The sequence below is a fragment of the Anolis sagrei genome, chromosome 3 (assembly GCF_037176765.1).
Source record: "Anolis sagrei isolate rAnoSag1 chromosome 3, rAnoSag1.mat, whole genome shotgun sequence".
Taxonomy (NCBI): domain Eukaryota; kingdom Metazoa; phylum Chordata; class Lepidosauria; order Squamata; family Dactyloidae; genus Anolis; species Anolis sagrei.
Window position 1 is genome coordinate 7,905,056 of NC_090023.1, and position 7,316 is coordinate 7,912,371.

The following is a 7,316-nucleotide window of genomic DNA, read 5'->3' on the forward strand; positions in this document are numbered from 1 at the left end:
AGCTCGCCCATGCCTGGTGTAGATGCACCCCTTGTCCTTCCTTGTGCCTTGTTTGTTATTTTTAATTAAACATTTTTGCAAAAACAAGCATAGTATTCTCTCTCTCTTCAAAGTCTTTTTGTTTTGGCTTGTTTGACTTTGTACATATTTGGGAGAGTAGGGTGGCATACCTTGCAGCAATTCACAGAAGAAAACTGGAATACTGGTGACCAAGTAGAACCCAATAATTGAGGAGGAAACACAAAATTGAAGCGGCACAACATTGTGCATCCAGAGAAATGCAAATTCAACTCCCTTCCCTTCCGCTCCTGAATTAATTGGATGCAATTAATTTTTGCACTTTGAACTCAGTTTGCAGGAAATAAAATAAGCTGAGGAGGAAGGGGGAAAGCAGAAGGGAGAGAGAAACTGGAACACTTTAAAACCAGCTGAAAAAGTCGAATGGTGAAGGAGTAATTGGATATTTTTGTAACAAATCTGGACACTTAAAATGGGAGTCCCTGAGCTAAGAGGGCCCTGATTCTTGAACACTGTCTCCCACCAAAGAGCCTGAAAATATAATAATAATAATTGTGCTGTCGCGCGCTGGGCCTATAGCAATTGGCTTTTGAACAGGACGTGCTCTTTGTGCCCAGCAGGAAGCCGGGGTGCCTCGGATGAGAGGCCCTATGGGTTTTCCTATACAAAGTCTTTAGAGGCTTAAAAGTTTAACAAAGTTCTTTATTATTGCTTACATCTTCAACAAACCACCTGAGATCTTCAACAAATCAAACAAATGCTTCTTAACTTGTCTACAAAGGACAGGCAACTTGCTTGGAGAACTATTTCTTTCCTTTACGAGGAAAACCCTTTTTAACCCCTCCCTGGGCAATCTGCTTTCTAGGCTTTGCTAGTGTGGGCTCTACTCCTGGCTCCAAAATGCTTCTTGGGTACCCGAGTAGACCTACCAGCCAAGGCTCTGAAGAATTTCCAGCTGGAGCCCTTAGGGTTTTTCCCATGAAAGTTGTAGGTCCGTTTCTCCAACCCCAACAGGGGTTGTGCTGTAAAGCTGTTCTCTTAAAGGCCTTTCTTTAGAGACTGTTCTTAAAGCCGTGAGCGCTCTAAATTCCCCAGCTAGAGCTTTTGGGACTGTTTTCTCCAGGATTTTGTAAGAAACAAAGCTTCTCTACAGGTAGAAAACTTTCACATCCTGTAGCTGAGCTTCCAACTGCAAGACTGAACTAAAATGGTTCCCTTTCCCTCCTGAACCTGGAAAAAAGGGTAGAACTAAAACTTAATGATAATAGACAGGTGGCTAGCCCTGTGACTGCAGCCTAGCAGGAACCATCCAACTGCAACATGCATGGCCAGAACAAGCACATACAAACGCTCAAAGAACGAAATAATAATAATAATAATAATAATAATAATAATAATAATAATAATAATATACTTTATTTATATTCCACTCTATCGCCCCAAGGGGACTCAGGGCAGGTTACAGAACACATATACGACAAACTTTCAATGCCATTATTCATTAACAAGGACAGACAATACATAAACAGAGGTAAAGGCTTTTCCATTTTTTCCATCTCTGGCATCTGGAGGCTATGCTCGACTCCAGCCATGGGGGTTGCTGTCGCTCCATGTTCCATGCCTAGGAGCTTTGTTGTCTGTAGATGTCCTCCGGATCAATTTGCAAGCATGTTCTTATGGCTGCCTTTTCTTACCTCCCCACTTAAAGCAGTACTTTTTATTACCTCCCCACTTAAAGTGGAACAATTTTAATTAAATGCTTATATGCTTAGATTGTTTCTATTCTTATGAGATGTGTTTTATTGTTTACCTGTGCGGTGTGGCATCGAATTTTTGCCGGATTTGTAAGCTGCCTTGAGTCCCCTCTCGGGTTGAGAAAGGTGGAGTAGAAATGAAATAAAGAAATACTTGTTTATTTACTCATATTCCTGTTTTCGATCTGCTAGGTGAGCAGAAGCTGGGGCCGATGGTGGGAACTCACCCTAACCCGGGCTTGAACTGCCAATTTTCTGATTAGCTAGATTTTCTGCAGCTTGGCAGTTTAACTTGCAGTGCTAAACCTGGGTTTTCCAAAATGCTTTATAGATTGAGCATCCCTCTTCCGAAATACTTGGGACCAGAAATGATTTGGATTTTGGATTTCTTCATATTTTTGGAATACTTGCATACACAAAAGGAAATGCTTTGGAGCTGGGACTTAAAGTGAAAGCACATAATTCATTTGTGGTTTATATATACATAGCCTAAAGGTTATTTTGTATATATATTTATAATAATTATGTACATGAAACAAAGTTTGCATACCATCAGAAATGAAAGGTGTCACTCTCTCGGCCACCCATGAGTACAATTTTGAGACATTATGGATTTTGGAATTTCAGATAAGGGATACTCAGCCTGTTTTGCAAAAGTTACAAGCAATTATAAACACAGGAAAGGGTTTTAGATAATTAAAAATACAATTGTAACATAATCAAAACATTTTCATTTTTAGAAAGTAAAACAGAATGCATTGATAAGAGTAAAATCCATCAAAGGAAAAGATCTTGACTAGCTTGCAGAAAGAGAATGGTTGGGGAAATTTATGTATTTCGGAGAGCTGCTTTCTGAGGAGTCCATTTTGAGCAAAACCCCAGAGAGAAATACATAAAACAAAAAGCACTTAAAAGTGGAATATTGTTTTGCTGTCACCAACGAACGACCACAGTGTAACCTTGAAGCAAAAGCCAAGTTTTCCAGCTGAAATGATAAAGAATGGCAATGGAAATAGAGCCAGCCTTTGGCCGAATGTCCTCAAAAGGTCTAGCTGTCCTGTTTTGAGTGGCGAGAGCCAAAGAGGACAATCCAGAACATGTGTTTCAAACATTTCAACACACTGTTTAGCTGTAATCCCATTGAAGGATGGAGCACTGCTCTCCGGGCATCATTTCTTCCCTGGTGTCTATTAATAGCAGGCTGGCTGGAGCTTTAGATTAAAGAAGGCTGGGAGACGCTCAACGCTGCAAGAAGATTGAATGCGTCGCTGGAGGGAGAAAAGCAAAGCAAGCATTCTTGACTCCTCTTGGATCTTTCTTCATCCTCTTTGGCATGTGCTTGGAAACTCGGGCATCTGGTGGTCCGGGGCCAGATAAAACCACTCTAGCTTGTAGTCTGAACTTTAAAGGAGTGAGGTTGGACCTATACTGACATATAATGCAGTCTACATTATATGGTAAATGTGTGTCTATGTGCTGGTACGGCTGTACCAGGAGCTTCAAATTTATTTGCTTTGTATTAAATGTTTGATTGCAGTCCTAGGTTTCAGGGGTTCTGCAGATAGGTGGCTTCCTTTGGTTGCAGTCGTAGGGCAAGTCACCTGTCCAACATCGTTAAGTTTTGGTTCCGCCCCTTGCTCAGGCCAATTGGGAAGGGAAGAGAGCCATTTTTAGTTAGTCTCAGCAAGGAAAGCTAATGTACAGGACGTGTGCAAGCTTGCCCTGTACAAAAGCTTCAGCCCTTAAGACTTTCCGGGGGAGAACAGTCTTAAGAGTCTCCAAAGATTCTAAAGATTTCCAGGGAAACAGCCCTAAAGCTTTGAAGAATTTCAGAGGGTAACAGTTTGGAAGACCAAAGATCTCCAGCTGGATAATATCCAAGCCTTTACTGGTAGATCCACTCAGTGCTCGAGAAGCAGTTTGACCCGGTAGCAGAGCCCACATCAGTAAGGATTAGATTACAGTCAGCCTGGGAGAAGTTAAAAAGGGGATCTTCCTTTAAAGTAAAGAAGAAGTTATTGAAAACAGTTCCCTGTCCGTGGGCAAGTTTGGGAAGCCACCAGTTGCATAAAAGCCTGGGAGCATTTGGTTAACTTTATTGAAGACAAGAAAAGTTTCTGTTTGATTGTTCATTAATAAAGGACTTTGTTATACTTCACAAGCCATCTAAAGATCATTTTTGGTGGAAAATCTCTGAGAACTTCTCTTTGGGCCCCCTGGCTTCCCGCTGGGCAAAGGTTGCACGTCCTGTTCTAAAGGAAATTCTTTACAGGCCCAGCACGCAACAGAACAGTCTAACTACATTTAAACTGTATTATATGGGTATACTCAACAAATATCCCACTTATACAGAAAGTAGAAAATAACTGAATTCAGCATATGGTTGTATAAACTTGTTATACTGTTCAAATTCACAGTAATCACAAACAATGTTATACGGACACGGAAAGGATTGACAGATCAACAGCTCTTTCTCAATTCTGTGGGTGGAGGTACATGGAATACCTGGCCGCTCTTAATGAGTTCAAGTCCCCAGGGCCAGATCAACTACACCCAAGAGTATTGAAGGAACTAGCAGAAGTCATTTCGGGACCATTGGCAACCATCTTTGAGAGTTCTTGGAGAACGGGAGAAGTTCCAGCAGATTGGAGGAGGGCCAATGTGGTCCCAATCTTCAAGAAGGGAAAAAAGGACGACCCAAACAACTACCGTCCTGTCAGCCTCACGTCGATACCAGGCAAGATTCTGGAAAAGATTGTTAAGGAAGTGGTCTGCAAACACTTAGAAACAAATGCAGTCATCGCTAATAGTCAACATGGATTTATCAAAAATAAGTCATGCCAGACTAATCTGATCTCTTTCTTCGATAGAGCTACAAGCTGGGTAGATGCAGGGAATGCCGTGGATGTAGCGTACCTGGATTTCAGAAAGGCCTTCAACAAGGCCTCCCATGACCTTCTGGCAAACAAACTAGGCCAATGTGGGCTAGGCAAAACTACGGTGAGGTGGATCTGTAATTGGTTAAGTGGACGAACCCAGAGGGTGCTCACTAATGCTTCCTCTTCATCCTGGAAAGAAGTGACAAGTGGAGTGCCGCAGGGTTCCGTCCTGGGCCCGGTCCTGTTCAACATCTTTATTAATGACTTAGATGAAGGGTTAGAAGGCAGGATCATCAAGTTTGCAGACGACACCAAATTGGGAGGGATAGCCAATACTCCAGAGGACAGGAGCAGGATTAAAAATGATCTTGACAGATTAGAGAGATGAATGGCCAAAACCAACAAAACGAAGTTCAACAGGGACAAATGCAAGATACTCCACTTAGGCAGAAAAAAATGAAATGCAAAGAGACAGAATGGGGGACAATGAGGCCTGGCTCGAGAGCAGTACGTGTGAAAAAGATCTTGGAGTCCTCATGGACAAGAAGTTAGACATGAGTCAACAATGTGATGTGGCGGCAAAAAAAGCCAATGGGATTTTGGCCTGCATCAATAGGAGCATAGTGTCTAGATCTAAGGAAGTAATGCTACCCCTCTATTCTGCTTTGGTTAGACCACACCTTGAATATTGTGTCCAATTCTGAGCACCACAATTGAAGAGAGATATTGACAAGCTGGAATGTGTCCAGAGAAGGACGACTAAAATGATCAAAGGTCTGGAGAACAATCCCTATGAAGATCGGCTTAAGGATTTGGGTATGTTTAGCCTGAAGAAGAGAAGGCTGAGAGGAGATATGATAGCCATGTATAAATATGTGAGAGGAAGCCACAGGGAGGAGGGAGCAAGCTTGTTTTCTGCTTCCTTGGAGACTAGGACGCGGAACAATGGCTTCAAACTACAAGAGAGGAGATTCCATCTGAACATGAGGAAGAACTTCCTGTCGGTGAGAGCCGTTCAGCAGTGGAACTCTCTGCCCCGGAGTGTGGTGGAGGCTCCTTCTTTGGAAGCTTTTAAACAGAGGCTGGATGGCCATCTGTCAGGGGGGATTTGAAGGCAATATTCCTGTTTCTTGGCAGAATGGGGTTGGACTGGATGGCCCATGGGGTCTCTTCCAACTCTTTGATTCTATGATTCTATGATTCTACAACCTTTGTGTTGAATGGCAACATGGATCATTGGCATACTCAAGCAAACTTTCAACACACTGCACAACACAATACATGTGCACCTTTACACGCTACGTCACCACATGCACAAAGATGCTTCTGTAAGCTTGGACATCCCATGTTGGACCAAAATGTCCAGTTGTTTTCGAAAGGGAGCCCAGACACGCTGAAAACACCCACAAGGTTGCAGTCTTAGAATAAGCAAGAGGGAATTCCTGTCCTGTTGGCAATAGGAGAGAAAACTGTGCACATTTCTGCATTCGCCCACACCTCCTCACACGCCTCCTTGCCTTGCTTCATTCTCCGCAAAGTCATCCATTCCTTTGTGCTAAAGAGATGTCTCTCTTCATGCCAGAACCTATAACTAAGGCATTGGCTCAATGGTTCCTAGGATTGGCCTATAATTCATGTCCAAGGGTCATCTAAAAATACACGACTTTTGCAACTTTAAATCCTCTTTCTGGGGATGTGGAAGAGATAAAAAATAATGACCTCTGCGCCAGTAAATCCACTATTTGGGAGTGAAATGAGAGCTGGCTTTGGACAGCCACCAAGAGACATTCCTGCCCATAATTCTGAGGACACCATGAGTTTCCCCATTTGTTCCAGGCTGGTCATGAGATGTTCTGAGGGTGAGTCTATCCTGATGCTAAATGTGTGGCCAATCTGGAGCATAACTGATATAACCACGGAATCATAAAGTTGGAAGAAACCCCAGAACCATCCACTCATTGGATCTTAGAATCCTAGAGTTGGAAGAGACCTGGTGGGCCATCCAGTTCCACCCCATTCTGACAAGAAGCAGGAAAATCACATTCAAAGCACCCCCAAGAGATGGCCATCCAGCCTCTGCTTCAAAATCTCCAAAGAAGGAGCCTCCACCACACTCCGGGCAGAGAGTTCCACTGCTGAACAGCTCTCACAGTTAGGAAGTTCTTCCTCATGTTCAGATGGAATCACCTCTCTTGTATTTTCTATGCTGATGATTGTGCCATCACCACTCAAGCAGGATGCTTTGAGATGGTTGAACAGAAGCTCTTTAAAGCTCTAGGTCCTCTTACTGCCTATTACAGGAAAAGCCAGCCGATTCCTAATCCATCTAAGACACAGACATGTGCTTTTCATCTTCAGAATCATAGAATCATTGAATCCTAGAATTGGAAGAGACCTCATGGGCCATCCAGTTCAACCCCATTCTGATAAGAAGCAGGAAAATCACATTCAAAGCACCCTCAACAGATGGCCATCCAGCCTCTGCTTCAAAATCTCCAAAGAAGGAGCCTCCACCACACTCCGGGGCAGAGAGTTCCACTGCTGAACAGCTCTCACAGTTAGGAAGTTCTTCCTCATGTTCAGGTGGAATCTCCTTCCCTGTAGTTTGAAGCCATGGTTCCATTGCGTCCTAGTCTCCAAGGAAGCAGAAAGGAAGCCTGCTCCC